The sequence below is a fragment of the Saccopteryx leptura genome, chromosome 10 (assembly GCF_036850995.1).
Source record: "Saccopteryx leptura isolate mSacLep1 chromosome 10, mSacLep1_pri_phased_curated, whole genome shotgun sequence".
NCBI classification, from domain to species: Eukaryota; Metazoa; Chordata; class Mammalia; order Chiroptera; family Emballonuridae; genus Saccopteryx; species Saccopteryx leptura.
This window is the reverse complement of record NC_089512.1, coordinates 24,209,375-24,226,672: the sequence shown is the minus strand read 5'-3', so window position 1 is coordinate 24,226,672 and position 17,298 is coordinate 24,209,375. Positions and strand designations below refer to the sequence as shown.

Genomic DNA, 17,298 nt, shown 5'->3' with positions numbered 1-17,298 from the left:
AATTTTATAAGAATCTAAATCAAAAGGGTTATTAATTCCCCAGTTATGGATAGAAGAACCCTCATCACTGTTATTTATTACCTTACTGCAGCCAATTCCACAACTCTGTTGTCAATCTGAATGCTAAAATGTTTTCATTCACACTAACAAATTAAGTTTATGGTTCATGTTTATTAGCTTAAAAGTTCAGAGGTGGAGAAACCTTTGAGCATTGTTAAACCTAGGTCCTCCTGAATCTGCTTCTCTGTAGTTCTCTTTGCTTTTCCCTCCCTGAGTAATGAGTTCATCTTCAGTCTGGCTTCCTCATGGTCACAAGATGGCCACCAGCAAGAACTCAGCATATGTACTTCTATGTTAATATCAGGGGTGGGAAGAGCATAGTTTCCTACAACCTTTGACTAAGTCTTCATCCTCTTTTTACCTCTCCTAACTCAGTCACTCTGGCAGGATGTATGAGATTTTCTTAATTGCCTTAGACCAATTGGGATACATTCTGAAGCACAAGATGGGCCAATCCCATTCAAAATCACATAGTTGCTACACATAGGGACAGCATGGAATGAATGTTAAATAGTTAACCTTCTATCCTCTACAAAGCCAAATACGTATGTTTTATTTCACTCTGTGAAATAGGTAAACAGATGTGTTAATAAACATTCACTGAAATGGTTAAGTGAACTATGCCTTCGAGAACATTTTGGAATCGAAGGGCTGCAAGAGTCCAAATTTGCTTGATTTCCTAGACTTTATAAGGTTGAACCTTGTCCCTAATTTGACTCATTGGACTTGGAAATGCAGGAGGTCATGAAAAACATTGCTAACTTGTTCAACAAAGTGCAAGATAGAGTCTGTCACTGTTGGCAAATTGTTCTCAGGGCAAATAAACCATAGAATTTTGAAGACTTGAATAACAGTTTGTTGGATAGGCAGTCATCATTTCCAAAGAGATTTATGTATTTAACAAACATTTATAAGCATTTGCTATTTTCCAGACACACTTCTAAGCACTTTACAAACATTAACTCACAGATTTCTGTTTCTGTTGCTACTTCATGTCTATTAAAACTCTAAATTTGAAAGGACCTAAATATTGCTATGCCCACAAAGTAAATATGGTGTCCCTAAATTTTAGAGATAAGTATTTTGACTCTCAGAATTTACATAATATTTTTCCTATGTGGGCAAATTTTTAGCAATGTTTAAGTGCACCTAACTCTGTGAAAGTACACACCTGTCATAACATCACGGAGATGAATGAAAAGAGTCGGTGTCAATGACATGACCATTGAATTAGGACAGAGATGTGCCCAGGGAATACATTTCAAGTTTTTAGAATAGTTTTGTTTGCTAAATACTGATAGTCTCTAGAAATATATATCTTTTAACTTATAACTTCCATATATTCTTTAAAAATATATTAAGTTAGGTTGAACTGATCTTGTACTTTTTAATTCTAATTTAATTTTAATAAATTAAAATTTAATTTTGATATCCAAGCTCTGAAGCACTGGACAAATTAAGTCTTAATTGGTTACCCACTATCAACCTGCCGTCAACATTAAAATACATAGAGCATTATTTACCTATGTATTTATTGAATAATATTAATAACCGACTACAGGACTGACACTGAACCCCAAATTACCTCATTCACTACTTAATCTACCTATGTTTTCTCCCTTCTGGAGGTAATTGTATTTTGTCTTTGTGTTTATCTTTTCACTCTTCGAAAAAAATATGGTTCTGACACACACACACATATATCCTTACATATTTAAACATTGTTTTTAAACTTAAAAACAAAAGGAATTATATGTATGAAGTATTCCAGGACTAAATATTATGGCTGTGGAATTAAAACTATTTAAACTCTATTAATGTGGGTAAACTTGAATTACATAAAAGCTGAATAAATGTGTTTCTGTGAAAGGTAAACTCAAAGGGAGACAGGGATGCATTGACAGCATAAATGTTTGCCTAATTCACAGGCTGTCTTAGGCTGCTGACCCCTTTGGGGTTTTATTATAACAATCAGTATCACCATTGTCATCATCATCATCAGCAGCAGCATTGTTATCACATCATAGAAACTCATTTTTATGACTACCAACTCAATTTCAAGCTCTTTGGTCAGATGACTTACTTGCATTTTTATTTGATTCTTTCATCTTATCAGGAAAGAATTATATTCATTCCTGTTTTGTAGTTAGGAAAAAAATGACTCAACCACAGTAAATGCATTTCCCAAAGCCATACAGTTAGCAAGTGAGAATCCAGAATTCAAACCTAGGCAGTCTGAACAGGGTCTTGTGCTCAATAATTATAGATACACAGACAGCAGACTACAGAACCCACTTTGAGGCTCCTTTTGGTTGTTACCCAGGAATGAATGAAGGTGACTTGCTGAAGAAACTATCCAAGTAAAGATCCATCTGTCAGTTGGCTTGGAAGAGGCATCATAGCAGAGAAAACCCTATGATGACTCCCAAATCACTCATCAACCTTAAGACTTGACCCTTTGAAAGATAGTCCCGTTATTCCTAAAATTGTTTTGAAGATAACTGTCCTGGTCACTTTTAGTGGGCAGTTATTGGAATCAATTTATATTATGTCTGTGAAAGCATGTAATGAAATAGAAAGCTCTCTACAAATATTAAAAGGAAAGGGGCTTGGAGCATAAAATATTTATGTTGAGAGAACTGAGATCTTTATTTAAGATAAAAGAAGATATTTTGTGACCTTTCCCATATAGTTTCTATTCTATTCATTCTAGTTTTCAATCACTTACCTTATAATTCTTGCCTTTTATTATGACCAATGAATAAGTAAGGAATTCTTTTTTTGAGGGAGGGGTTAGATCTGAGAATACTAACAAAGGGAGAAATGCAGTCTTTCAATGAGATCATTGATTTGGGTCAGAATGTCGCATGAAAGGCTGTGTAAAGTCATCCCCAGTCAGCATGTTCCGTGATTTTTAGCAAAAGGTAGACACCTGAAATTCAGAGTGCATTTTTAGACCCTCAAATGTCTATGGAGGTTTCCAGCTGTCTTCAAATCATATCATGCGGTGGCTGGAATTTCAAATGCATTTCTGGAACCTCCTACCTTACAAACCCTGAGCAGCCTCTTCTTGGCAGCACACCAGTGTAATTTGTATATGCTGTGCTCCCGGTGCCTGGGGAGTGAAGGATGAAATATTCATGCTGGCGACCATTCATTTTCTCTTCACCGGGAGCCTGTGTGATCACCCTCCTGAAAAGGAATTATGGAATTTGCCTGCTGCTAAATATGCCTGTGTTTTTGTGAAAATAAAGTTAAAAAAAAAAAAAAAACAACCCAGATTTTACAAAACCAGTTTTCTAGTTTAACTCGGATGCTTTGAGTGGATCGTATGTAAAGTTATGAGAGCCTTTCCTGTGGCCCTTCTTTGTTGTTTCCAATCCTCCCCCCCCCCCCGCCCACACTGAGGACAAGGTTGACTTTCTGTTTCTCGAGCCTCGCTGTGATTGGAGATGTGCTCTTGTCTATTGGATTCATAAGTTTGCCAACTCAAGCGCAATGCAGATGTTTTCTGTCTCACTTTCTAACATCATAAGTGACAACGTCCCAAGTTTGACACCATGTTGGATGTCATTGAGTGATAACCACTTAGAACTTATGGATTACCCAGGAGGTAGCTTTCATTTAAAATGGCAAAACCAAGGTCACAAAAGTCAACAGTCCATTGTAAGTAAATAAATTTGTCACTCACATTGAAAAACAGCCTGTTTTGTCTTCAGTGCTATAAAGGCCTTTGCAGTCGGTCTCAAGGGAGACCCGTTAGTCCATGTTCTGCTGTCTGCAAGTCCTTTGTGGCTGAAGGCCGTTGCTCTTGAAATCTCATCTGCTACCTCAGACAGGCTTTCAAGGAAAGCACAGCTAGAGCTGTGCTGTGTGCTGGCTGGGAGGCCTCATATCAGTTTGGGTTTTGGATATAATGGTCCAGATGATCCTAGGAAACCAGGTGGAGGTAGAGGGCAAGGTGAGAGAAGGGCAAGCAAACTACAGCCTCAACAATAAATAACAGGTGTGCTACCAACACGGGTGCCTCTGTGGCGCCTGGGGTCAATCCTACGGTAGGAACCTACCTCTAAAGAACAAGATGCTGGCCCTGGCTGGTTGGCTCAGCGGTAGAGCGTCGGCCTGGCGTGCGGGGGACCCGGGTTCGATTCCCGGCCAGGGCACATAGGAGAAGCGCCCATTTGCTTCTCCATCCCCCCCTCCTTCCTCTCTGTCTCTCTCTTCCCCTCCTGCAGCCAAGGCTCCATTGGAGCAAAGATGGCCCGGGCGCTCGGGATGGCTCCTTGGCCTCTGCCCCAGGCCCTAGACTGGCTCTGATCGCGGCAGAGCGACGCCCCGGAGGGGCAGAGCATCGCCCCCTGGTGGGCAGAGTGTCGCCCCTGGTGGGCGTGCCGGGTGGATCCCGGTCAGGCGCATGCGGGAGTCTGACTGTCTCTCCCTGTTTCCAGCTTCAGAAAAATACAAAAAAAAAAAAAAAAGAACAAGATGCTGGGTCAGGCCAAGCATCCACTGAACCTTCTCCCCCACTCCTTAATATTGGCTCCCAAGAGTGTGTACTCCCCAGCCCTCCAGCTTCCCATTCTTATGGGCTGATACAGTTTCTGAACTTTGGAGGAAGCTCTGAGACATAAAAATAGAGAGAAGCTAAAGGCCCTAGTTGATGTGTAGCTCGGTCATGTGGATGGATCCCTCTAGTACGTCTTCCCAGAAATAAGAGGTGGGCTGAGTGGATGGGATGATGGCCCCCAAAGCTTCTGCCCCAGAGGCTCCTCAGTTTTCCCAAAGAGGAAAGGTCAGTGAGGGTAGAGGAGGAATTAAGTAGGGAAAGAAGAAAGAGACACTCCCCAAGAGGCTAGAGGAAGGCTGGCCAGGAGCAGAGTGCATCCGCTGGAGAGGCAAGGCTTGGTCCTGCTCATCTGTAATCTCAGACCTACCTACGTGGGGGTCCAGCACTCCCTACTACGCACGTCTCTTTTTCTTCCTCTGTGCCTTTGCCGTGTTGTTCTGTTAGCTTGGTAATTCCTCCTGCCAATTAGTTTTTCATACAAATCCTGTTTGACCTTTAAAACACAACGCCCCAGGTCCTCTCTTGATATTTCTTCAAATGGCGCACTGTGTAATCAGAATAAATTCCTTCACTTTTATGTTCTCACACACTGTATTTACTCTGTATTTTTATTCATCTGTTCAACAATTCTGTATTGAAGACATATTACCTATGAGGCACAACGCATAAACATTCTTGTGTCATATACTAAGCCTTTTGAACCAAGCCATGATCCCTAGACCAGCATCAATTGACATTCTCTGGAAACTTGTTAAAAATGCCATTTCTAGGTCTTATCCCAGACCAACCAATCAGAAACTCTGGGAGTGCAGCCCAGCATTCTGAGTTTTAACAAACCCTCTGGGTGAGTCTGAGCCACACAGTACTTTGATAATCATAATATCCCTAGTGTCTGGCCATCGTTAGTGATCGATATGTTTTTGTTGAATTGGATTAAATTTAATACATTAGCGGGAGAGTACCGGTCTAAACATTTTGGCTCTTAAGAGTAATGAATTCTTTTAAAGTGCAAAGTTTCAAATGAAAAAGGATCCTTCTGTGTACCAAAAGAATGTCACATTCATTCATGAGACCGTTGGCAACTTGGGCTCTTCTTTGTTAATATGCTACAGAAACACATAAACAGAGTGCAGCAATGCTGGTCAGAACAAGATCTAGCTGCTCCTCCCTGCCCCTCTCCCCACCCAGAGGTCCCTAGGACCATGTGTCTATCTAACATGAAGGACAAGGTCTACATGGGTCAGTGCTGCCATTGAGCTCTCTGGGCCCTGCCAATCATTAGGAGGGCATATGGATTTTATAGCGTGACAAGAGTGTGCCCTCTGGAGAGGGTGAAGCCCTTGGGGGGTGATACTTAAATATCAAGTCTAAGTCATTCTTTGGTTGGGGGTCAAGCTCTTTGGGCAATTGCATTAAAATAGGTGGGTGACGATTCCAAAGCTTGTCAGAGTGCCTGGTGAGGCCCAGTTTGTACCTGGGCTCCTTAAAACTGAGGGCTGCGCTGCATGGTGCTTCTTTCTGTCTGTGCCCCCTCCTACCCTTCTAGCTTCTCTCTCCCTTTGTCTCTGGGGCTGAGAAAATACACATCCTTTCACACCCTTGCCAAGTGTTTCACAGATGCTTTACAAATCAGAAGTAACTGGAGACATTTCTGGTAACCTGTGTAGCTTGATGGGGCAAAGGGCAGGGCAGGAAGGCAGGTGCAGGCAGGGAGGTCCTTTTGCGGCAGTGGAACAGTCTCGGGTTCTGCATTTGCAGCTAAGCTGGAGACACAATGTTGCATTTGGGAAAATGTGCAGGATCGCCACGGGAGGAGTGTCCTGTGGCTAAGAATGTCCCTTTTGGTCACGATTCTTGGCACCTGCCCTCAGGATTGAATCCTAGCAGTCTGGAATCATTTGTAGAGGCCAGTTTCCATTCTCTGACTCCTGAGGGGGTTTTCCATCAAATGGCAGAAGCAGCTTCCCAATAGATGCAGGTGGTTCACTCTCCCCTTTTCAAAGAAATGGCTGGGGGAAGGGTGGCAGGGGAGTGAATAGATACAATCATTCAGAGGCAAACCTTGTTTTGCCTGCCATCTCCCATAAAAACACTTCAGCATTCTTCTTAAATACGCCCCTCTGGGCTCCCTTGCCCTGTTCATTTAATGGGTCCGTGTGCTATGTATTCAGATTTGTGGTTTTTATAATAAGATAAATTAATCTTTATTAATACATGTACCAAAATGCAGAACTCTTTAAGGCAGTTTGGTAAGAATCAAGTCCTGCTAAGTCAATGATTTTCAAACTTCAGTGTGCAGAAAATAATTTAACTTGTGAAAGCCGTTAAAACTGTAAGTGACGCCTGACCAGGTGGTGGTGCAGTGGATAGAGCGTCGGACTGGGATGCCAAGGACCCAGGTTCGAGACCCCAAAGTCTCCAGCTTGAGCGTGGGCTCATCTGGTTTGAGCAAAAGCTTATCAGCTTGAGCCCAAGGTCGCTGGCTCGAGCAAGGGGTTACTCGGACTGCTGAAGGCCCACGGTCAAGGCACATATGAGAAAGCAATCAATGAACAACTAAGATGTCGCAATGCTCAACGAAAAACTGATTGATGCTTCTCATCTCTCCGTTCCTGTCTGTCCCTGTCTATCCCTCTCTCTGACTCTGTCTCTGTAAAAAAAAAAACCCATAACAACAACAACAAAAAAAACCCGTAAGTGACAAGGCTCTACTTCAACCAGTTGAAATTGAGTTTTGACAGAAGGTGGTAGGGTTGGAGAGAAGCTTAAAGTGTTGGCAGCCTCAACTTTAATCCACATGATGGATCTTATTGCAGTCTTTGTATCAGACTGTGGCAAACACTGTATTAAGTGATTATCATTTCAATAGTGGTCTTCTGTATCCAAGAGGAAGACTCTATTTAGCATATTCAAACATTGCATCAAAGAGTAGAAGAATATAATGAAATTGTCCAATTATACTTTTGTTTATCTGAAAATATTTAGTTATAGAGACAAGCTACATGCTCCCTAGGAAAATGATCTGGTTACCAGTCTTGCTCTGACATTTACTTGTTTTGTATCCTTGGACAAGTTGCTTAATCATTTTGATATTCTTACCCGTTGCAACCAATCTTCCCCCACGCACTGCAGATTTTTACACCCAGAGCCTCTTTTCTATATGTCAACGCCTCTTTAGGTCCATCGCCACTACTGTTAGAGAAAGCTACCATAGCCACTCACTTAGAACACAGCAATAGTCCGTGATCCAGGCTTGTTGCATTAACTCTGGGCTTTCTCTTTTAAAGCTACTTCATTCTTCAAGGCATTCTGATTATCACCCTTAACCTGGAAATCAGGACCAAAAACTATAACCCAGCCTATGAAACCTTGCATACTTTCTACCACATAACTTGTCTTCATCTTACCTGGGTAACTCCTGCTCATCTGATGGATGTCAGTCAGCACAAGTTACCTTTTTCAGGAAAGTGCTTCCTGCTTCTCTTCTGATCTTGATCAGACCTCTTTCTTATACGCTCTGACGGAACTGTATTCCATTTGTTTCCCTGTGTCTGTCTCAGTTTATATGTCCTTTAATGTCATTAAATATCAGTCTTCCCTACTAAGCACTAATCTCCAGGAAATCAGGGACCGTGTCTATTTCTTGTTTACTATTATTTCTCCAGTACCAAGTACATAAGAGGTCCACAGTAAACACTTATTGAATGACTGTATGAATGCTTGCCTGTAAGCCACTTGTGCATTAGGACAGGGACCTAATTTTTCTTCTGGTCTCCTTGTCACTGACAATTCTGTGGTTATACTGTGGGCTAAGAATATAGTGGGCAGACATAATCTCCTGTCTTGCTGTCCTTTCTTTGTTACATGGGAATTTAGGGGCATTTATTAAGAAAATTACTTGATGAAGTGAATAGCACTATGATGAGAGGAAGAAAGGAAGGATGGTAAAAATAGTCACTCTTTAAAAATTCAGAGTGTCCAGTCCCTGACACTTGGGAGGAGCGTTCAGAGAAAGTACGCTTTACTGTAATCAGCAGAGACCCAAATAAGATGGGAGGCTTTATAGTCTCCAAGGCATGAAATGCACAACAACCTGTGTTTTTAATTTCTCTTTGCTTTTGTTTTGAGGGAAACCAGCATTCTAACTAGTGTCAATTTTTACTTTCTCTGGGCCCTGTGGCAGGGAATACAAAATCAGTTCATATTCACTGAGCACATACTATTTTTAAGACACTGCGCTAGCTAGCTACGTTCTTTTGATGAAAAATGGCCCCTGGTTATGCTGTAGAGAGCTATTTTGGCAAACCCAAAGGTTACACTCCCTGCACGCACATTTTATATAAGTGAGAGAACTGAGAGGCTCTGAGGACTTAAATAATTTCCCCAAGATCATCTAGTTAGCTCAGTAGGCCTGGCTTTAGGCCCTGCTTTGTGCTTTCTTTCCTGTAAGAGATTTGGGGTATTTTTAATGTTGAAAATCCATGAGGTATCTTAGAAAGAGGACAGAAGAAAACCGATACATCTTTAAGGTTTAATAAATACAAGCACTGGCATGCGCACACACACGCGCACGCACACATTTACTCAGTGCTTCTGAGGTGAATTATTGTTCTCTTTACATAGAGAGCCGGTGTAACTATGTGAACCACACTTGCAGCACAGAGTTGATTTGAAATGTGTCAGTTTCTAGAGCCCGGTGTCTGCTCACCATACTGTTTGGTTCTTCTTCACCATCCGAGAAAAGAGAGAGGAGGAGGAGTACTTATTCAATTGAAATTGTAGAAAAAATAGGTTATTACTCGTCAACATCTGCCCTGCTGTGTGTCACTACCATGTTGCCAGGAGGGAACGAATGAGCTGTTTAGTATTGAGATGAGTTCACTTTCATGTCAAAGTTTGACATTGCCAGCCAAGGTCTATATACTCCTTCAAAAGAAATGCAAAGATATTAAATTATTATGGATGACACCCTGTTTCTGGAATCAAATAATTTGTTCCGGACCTATTATTTGCAAGCTGTGAAGTCTGACACGGAGGGGATCAGCATGAAAGCTATTTGTAAATTGCACAGACTGATTTAAATTTAAAATATTTATTATCATGATTGCTCACCAGGCGGCCACCATTTTGTCTTGGTTCCATTGCGCCGGATGCTACTGATTGGTCTCTTACAGGATCTGTGCTAAAATGGAAATTATTTGAGCTTAAAGGGAGTTTTAAGTGTTGTTGTAGAAAATCAGGCCTGGAAGGGATGATAGCAATTATAGAGTTCAGAGGCTTAATTTTGTAGAAGCTGAAATTAAAGCCCAGAAAAATGAAGTGTCTTTCCAGAGTTTATTTCCCTGATATAAATTATCTTTGATTTCTAGCAGAGAGGGGATTCCGTTGTTAAGCTTGTCCAAGTTATTTTACATCAAACAAACTAAGGAAAGGCAAACAGAACACACCAGACGTGTCTTTATTCTTGGACCTCGCCATTTGGAATTGGAAATTTAGCCATGAATACATCTTGGACTAGCTTAATTGTCTTTTGTTTTCGGCTTCATATTGTCTCCAGAGTCTGGAGACTCGTTATAGCATCCCATGAAGCCGAAGTCAGGTTGGATAATTTGCTTTCTACAAAATAATTGGTTTCTAGTTTCCAGTAGAAATAGGTTTATTCTTTGACTTGAGATTATTTGGAAGCCTAGTATTTGAAACTCGGTATTATGTGATATTACACCTTGCATAAAAATAAGATATGAAACATTACCTAAATGTCAAAAATGATAAAAATGGGCCCTTGGTCTAAAGGTAGCTTATTTCAGTAACCATGTGTCTGCACTTCTTCTCCTACTTCCCCTTCCCCTTCCTCCTCTTCTTCCTCCTCCTCCTCCTCCTCCTACTACTCTTCCTCTTCTTCTTCTTCTTCTTCTTCTTCTTCTTCTTCTTCTTCTTCTTCTTCTTCTTCTTCTTCTCCTCCTCCTCCTCCTCCTCCTCCTCCTCCTCCTCCTCCTCCTCCTCCTCCTCCTTCTTCTTCTTCTTCTTCTTCTTCTTCTTCTTCTTCTTCTTCTTCTTTTTGAGAAGAGCGGAAATAGACAGACAGACTCCCGCATGCACCCTGACTGAAATCCACCCGGCAACCCCCGTCTGGGGCTGATGCTCTAAACAACTGAGCTGTCCTTAGTGCCTGAGACTGACGCTCAGAACAATTGGGCCACTGGCTGCTGGAGAGAAGAGGGAGAAAAGGGGACAAAGAAAGGGGAAAGAAGCAGATGATCACTTCTCTAGTGTGCCCTGACCAGGAATCAAACCTGGAATGTCCGTATGCCGGACCAACGCTCTACCACTGAACCCACTGGCCAGGGTCAGCACTTCTAGTTGAAGCTAAAATAAACACAGGGTAACTTCATTTTGAACCTGATTGCTTACTTTTCCCTCAGCTCATCTTTCTTATAATTTATGAGAATCAAGATGACATCAACTTTTCCTCTAATATTGACTTGTGTTAATGAAAGTGCTTCTTTCCCCAGATTAATTAGGAAAACTCTTTTTATTAAGTCATTTTTTTATTTTTTAATTACACTTTACATACAATATATTAGTTTCAGGTGTACACTGGAATGATTAGACATTCTATAACTTACTAAGTGACCATCCCCATAAATTTCATACCCATCTGATGCCATACATAGTTATTAGAATATTATTGACTGTACTTCCTATGCTGTACTTTACATCCCCATGACAACTCTGTAACAACCAATACGTACTTCTTAATCCTTTCACTTTTTACCCATCCCTATACCCCCTCCCATTTAGCAACCATCAAAGCATTTTCTGTATCTCTGAGTCTGTATCTGTTCTGCTTGTACCACTTTAGGAAAAGAAAAAATAATTCCAAACAAATTAGTTCAAAATACTCAGAATGAGAAAGGAATTACTAGCATAATACTAGTGCCTTTGAGTACCAATGAACGTTTTCTTCAGGCTTTGGTGATGTCATTAAGTGATCCCCCCCCCCCCAGTTGTATACAGAATAAAGTAATGCAAATTTAAGTGAGAAAAAGAAACTTCTTATAAGTTTATGACTTAAGTGTCAGTGCCTTTAAAAACCCCATCAGAAGGAGAAATACTCTTCCTTTCCATCTGGCCACAGCTATCTGGTAAGCTAGGATGGGCGCTTATAAGTACATCCGGGAGCTATGGAGGAAGAAGCAGTCCTATGTGATGCGCTTCCTTCTCAGGGTGCGCTGCTGGCAGTACCGCCAGCTCTCCGCGCTGCACAGGACCCCCCGCCCCACCCGGCCCAATAAAGCACGCAGGCTGGGCTACAAGGCCAAGCAAGGTTAGGTCACATATTGGATTCACGTGCACTGGGATGGCCACAAATGCCCAGTTCCTACAGGTACAATTTACAGCAAGCCTACCCATCATGATGTTAGCCAGATAAAGTTCGCTGGAAGCCTTTAGTCTGTTGCCAAGGAGTGAGCTGGACGCCACTGTGGGGCTCTGAGAGTCCTGAGTTCTTACTGGGTTGGTGAAGATTCCACATACAAATTCTTTGAGGTTATCCTCATTGATCCATTCCCTAAGGCTATCAGAAGGAATCTTAACACCCAGTGGATCACCAAACCTGTCCACAAGCACAGGGAGATGCGAGGGCTGACATCTGCAGGCCGCAAGAGCCGTGGCCTTGGGAAGGGCCACACGTTCCACCACACTATTGGTGGCTCTCGCCGTGCAGCCTGGAGAAGGCACAATACTCTCCAGCTCCACCGCTACCGCTAATAAGTCACGTTTGTAAAAATCTTGCCTAATAAACAATTTAGGACAGGAAAAAAAACTCCAGAGAGATAAGACTTGAGAGGCATAATGGCTTTGACAAGAATTGAGATATTTTTCTAAAGAAAACAACGGAAAGAGTTACGACTAGATAGTCTGGCCTTTTCAATGGGCAAGCAGTGTTCTTTAAATTTATCAAAACCACCCTTTCTATGCTTCTGGAAGGACAGACTTTTACATATAAAACCAAACAAGAGATGATGCAATTATCTGGGAATTTCAGATTAAAAAAAAAATCCCATTCCCTTCTACCAAAACGCCCAAGAAAATAAACAGAAACAATAAAAAATGGAAACCCAGCAGAAATATAATCCAAGGCTATATTGATTTTTATTGGTACTTTTCTTCTATTGTCATAGGAGACAAATAACTTTCTCATTTATAGAATCTTGGGGAATTTTATTGACTTCTTAATGCTTCACCACCAGGTCTATGAATAGTGCAAATTTCAAACTCCTTTCTAAGAAGTAAACTTTCCCTAAGGTTTTATAGCATTGATGTTGTCATATGTTCCCCCATGTCTTCCAGATCCCACAACCCCACTACCTTATACCCCATGATCTTTAATAACAAGAGCAGCAGAAAAGGCTTTGACTTTGTTTTTTTCTTTATTTTGTTTTGTGGTTTTTATTTTTTGAGGGGGAAATATGATTCTTAACTTTAATACTCTGAAGTCATAATTTCTCATCAGTCCAGACTCCCAACTATTTTAAAACATAATACTCTAAAGATTGCAAATTAAGTAGATTAAATAAGCACATAATGGAATTATGCATTCCAGTAAGAGGAGCATAAGAAAAGGCGTGAGATGAATAATGAGACAGAAATGTTCCAAAACAGTTTGTCAAGGGCAGTGGAGATCTGCCATATACGTTTCAGACCATTTGGCAAGGCAGGTTTCTGCTTGGGATCTAGAGAATGGGGTTGAGGAGACCAATTTGAAAACACTTGCTTTTTAGTCCCATTATCTGTTCCTGTATAGGTAACACCAAATCTAAGATAGTAATTGATATGAGGGATGTTGATTACATCACTTTAGCCATTATTTTTTTTCTAGCCTAACATATCCTACGGTCTTTCTCTCTCTTCCTCTTTCTCTTTTGCAAGGAGTCACACAGATTGGGAAATAACAATATTTTGATATTCTTAATTCTCCCAACAACTGTTTGCTTTTGTAAATGGCTCCATGTTTAAAGCTACACAGATATCATGTGATCAGACTCTGAGTACACTTTTTGTTTAAGCTACTAAAATTGCCTGGATAACTGCTGCTCTGCCTCACACTTGTCCTTAAGAGGCCATGACCAGTGGGTATGGGATCAATGATAACATTTCTATAAAGGATTCTCAGCCTACTCTGTACCCAGCACTGGTTCCAAATATACAAAACATGCAAATTGAAGTGATTAAGAAACACTTAGAAGCTGATTTGCTGGCCACTAATGTGAACAAAAAATGAGTCAAGTGACACTTAGCCAAAAAAACACTAATTCCAAAGCAGAGGAAAGATGAAAAAAGTTTTGGGGAGCCACATCTATTCTATGAGCAGAGTAATTACTTAATCATCCTTCAGCTGCATTTCATCTTGAGATCATCAAATATGGCCTCAGTGAGAGAATGGAAAATTATGCTCGGAGCACATCTCAACGTGGCTTTCAGCAAACGCACATTCATGTAACAGAAGATTTTCATTCTGACGATGTGGTGATAGAGGTGTGCGATTGATCTACTTGGGTTTTTATAGACAGGTTAATTTGGATCCCTTTGTTTCTCTATCCATGTAGTCATGTTTATTCAGGTCTGTCTATTCTTCACCCAACATGAAGCTAAGCATATGGGAAAAAAATTAGTTAAGACCCCATCTTCAAAATGTTTCTTGATAAAGATAACAGTAGAAAATTAATGACAACTGCAATTTATCGATCCCCTCTTCTTTTCCAGGCACCGTGCTATTATGGCTTGAACACAGGGCCTTGTTTAATTCTCACCACAAGTCTATCATATACCTATTATTATCTCCACTTACATGGAAGAAACAGATTCATTCAGAAGGTTAAATGACTTGCCTAAAATCCGATTTTGTGCGTCAGATCTCTTTGGCCCCAAATGTTATCCTTTTTACAGAATTTCAAGCTTCTTCCCTTAATTTATTCTACAGTTGGGAGGTGAGATGAGACATATGACCGCATGGAAGCAGGCTTTGCAAGCCAATGAGTACAGATGTGGTTCCATTAACATTAATATCTAACTCTCTGTGGTTCTGAGCCCCATGTGTTTGGCTACAGTGTTTTTATATCTATCCGTAGGAATCACCAGGGACACTACTTTCATTTGTTGACAAACAGCTCCTCTTTGTTGGGACTAGCTGATAAAAAGGTCTAGTGCTCCATGCCTATACAGTTTCTTAGCTCAGAGGACAGACTTTTTAAAAAAATCATCTTAGCCATCAATCCCCTCTAGGCGCTGGGAAACTGGAAGTCTCTTTCATCTCGTATTGATGAAATTGCTATACTGGACCTTTGGTTAATGACATGCATATACAGGTATTGAGGGGAGTATACTGGTGTCTTCAACTTAACTCTAAAACATTAAACGAAGATGTGTTAATAGATGGATAGATGGATCAATTTGGATAAAAGTAAGTATAGTAAAATATTAAGTGCATACTTTAAAGAGTGAGTATGTAAGTGTTTAATAAAAAAAATTCTTCCAGCTTTTTTTTATATTTGAAATTTTTCAAAATAAAATATGAGGGGAAAATTGCAGTATTTTTACTGCACTTTAAAGCTTGATAGTCAAGTTTATAGTAAAGTTGCATATGATAAAAGCAACAACATTACGTTTCAATTTGTGGCATTTTCTGTTAGAATGAAGAGGTGCCTCACTGCAAATCGGCTTTTCTTGTGAAGTATCATCGCAATAAATCTGCTGTTTCCCAGATGCAGCCCTTCTCACCTAGAAAACACACCTGCCACCGTGGTTGGGGTGAGTTTAGCTAGCAGGTGTCTCTCTACCATGAGTCCACATGCCTCCTGGATTCTGAATGTCTGTTCATGAGTCTTTGTCATTGTACCAGATATTTTAGAACAGATTTTATTATAGAGTCTTTTTTTTTTTTACAGAGACAGAGAGAGAGTCAGAGAGAGGGATAGACAGGGACAGACATACAGGAACAGAGAGATGAGCAGCATCAATCATTAGTTTTTCATTGCGTGTTGCAACACCTTAATTGTTCATTGATTGCTTTCTCATATGTGCCTTGACTGTGAGCCTTCAGCAGACCAAGTAACCCCTTGCTCGAGCCAACAACCTTGGGCTCAAGCTGGTGAGCTTTTGCTCAAACCAGATGAGCCCTTGCTCAAGCTGGCAACCTTGGGATCTTGAACCTGGGCCTTCTGCATCCCAGTCCGACGCTCTATCCACTGTGCCAGCACCTGGTCAGGCTTATCATAGAGTCTTACTGTCCCTTTCTGTAATCTGCCTTCCATTGTGACCACATCAGGCTATCAGATGTTTGAATATGTCTGAATCCTATCAGTGAGTGTCATTCTAGTCTTCGGTAGATGGCTCAGACACCTTGTAAATCAGTGGAGGTAGATGGTTAATAAGGGGAGGGATGAGCACTTTTTAGAGAGTCTGTGTCCCAGATCTTTCCCAGATAAAATAGCCAGTTACAACAATAGAAAGATGGGCGAGTGACTTGAACAGGCAGTTAACAAAAGGTGACATTCAAATTGCGAATAAGCATAAAAAACACAATCGTATTAGGCACTGGAGGCATGAAAATTAAAATCACATTGTGAAGCTACTACACACCCACAATGAAATTTAAACATTAAAAAAATATATACAAAATCTCGGCAAGGTGGTAGGACAAGTAAAACTTTCATAAACTGGTCGTGGGAATGTAAATTGGCACAACTAATTTGGAAAACTGTTTGGGATGTTTGGTATATCAACCCCCGTGTAGGGCAAGTTACTGAACCTGCTGGGTTTCTGTTTCTTACTTAGAAACGGGAATAATAAAAGGTCCATCCTAGACATGCAATAAGAATTAAACAAAATCAAGTGGGCAAAAAACAAGAGGAAAGGTAGGTCACGCAGACCTAGGTACATGTAGGAGGTAGACTGTGAAGGCAGCTATGACTAGGAACTTTTTTTTTTAAACGAGAGGAGGGGAGATAGAGAGACAGACTCCTGTATGCTCCCTGACCAGGATCCATCTGGCAACCTCTGTCTGGAGCCGGTGCCTGACTCAACCAAGCTATCCTCAGCACCTGAGTCCTACACTTAGACAAACCAAGCAACTGAGAGAGAGAAGGTGGAGAGGGAGGGAAGAGAAGCAGATGATCATTTCTCCGATGTACTGAATGGGATAGAACCTGGTACTTCTGCAAGCTGAGCTAGTGTTCTATCTAATGAGGCAACCAGCCAGGGCCAAACATTGTTAAGATATTATTATTGTATGGCAACTTTTGCCAGTGTTATATATATTTTTTTCCTTCCTTTTTTGCATTTTTCCGAAGCAAAATGGGGAGGCAGTCAGACAGACTCCCGCATGCACCCGACCAGGATCCACCTGGCACGCCCACCAGGGGGTGATGCTCTGCCCATCCAGGGTGTCGCTCTGTTGCAACCAGAGCCATTCTAGCGCCTGAGGCAGAGGCCACAGAGCCATCCTCAGTGCCCGGGCCATCTTTGCTCCAATGGAACCTTGGCTGCAGGAGGGGAAGAGAGAGACAGAGAGGAAGGAGAGGGGGAGGGGTGGAGAAGCAGATGGGCGCTTCTCCTGTGTGCCCTGGCCAGGAATCGAACCCAGGACTCCTGCATGCCAGGCTGACGCTCTA

At 41.3% G+C, this 17,298-nt stretch overlaps 1 pseudogene; it reads left to right on the top strand.

The window, feature by feature from the left end:
• The first annotated feature begins 11,737 nt into the window (after positions 1–11,737).
• Positions 11,738–12,452, top strand: LOC136382064 (large ribosomal subunit protein eL15-like; annotated as a pseudogene).
• Positions 12,453–17,298: the final 4,846 nt, after the last annotated feature.